The sequence below is a fragment of the Myotis brandtii genome, unplaced genomic scaffold (assembly GCF_000412655.1).
Source record: "Myotis brandtii unplaced genomic scaffold, ASM41265v1 scaffold1234, whole genome shotgun sequence".
NCBI lineage: Eukaryota > Metazoa > Chordata > Mammalia > Chiroptera > Vespertilionidae > Myotis > Myotis brandtii.
The window spans coordinates 248,052-248,319 of NW_005354309.1; positions in this window are offsets into that span (position 1 = coordinate 248,052).

A 268-nucleotide genomic window follows, 5' to 3' on the forward strand; every position below is an offset into this window, starting at 1 on the left:
GGTGGCACGTTTCGGACAGAGATGGGAGACCTCCCCCTGCCCCACTAGCAACCAGATGGCAGAATTCACCCACTAAACCTGGGGACCAGAGAGTCAACGGGGGTCCACCGCACATCCCGGCCCACGCCTCCCAGCCTGTAAGACTCCCCTTGGGCCGGGGCCGGCCCCCCAGCCCCTGCAAGGCGCCCTAAGCTCACAGTGTCCCACAGGGCCCGCCTCCCTGCCCCTGACCCCGTCACGGGCACGCAAGCGCCGCAGTTACGCTGGA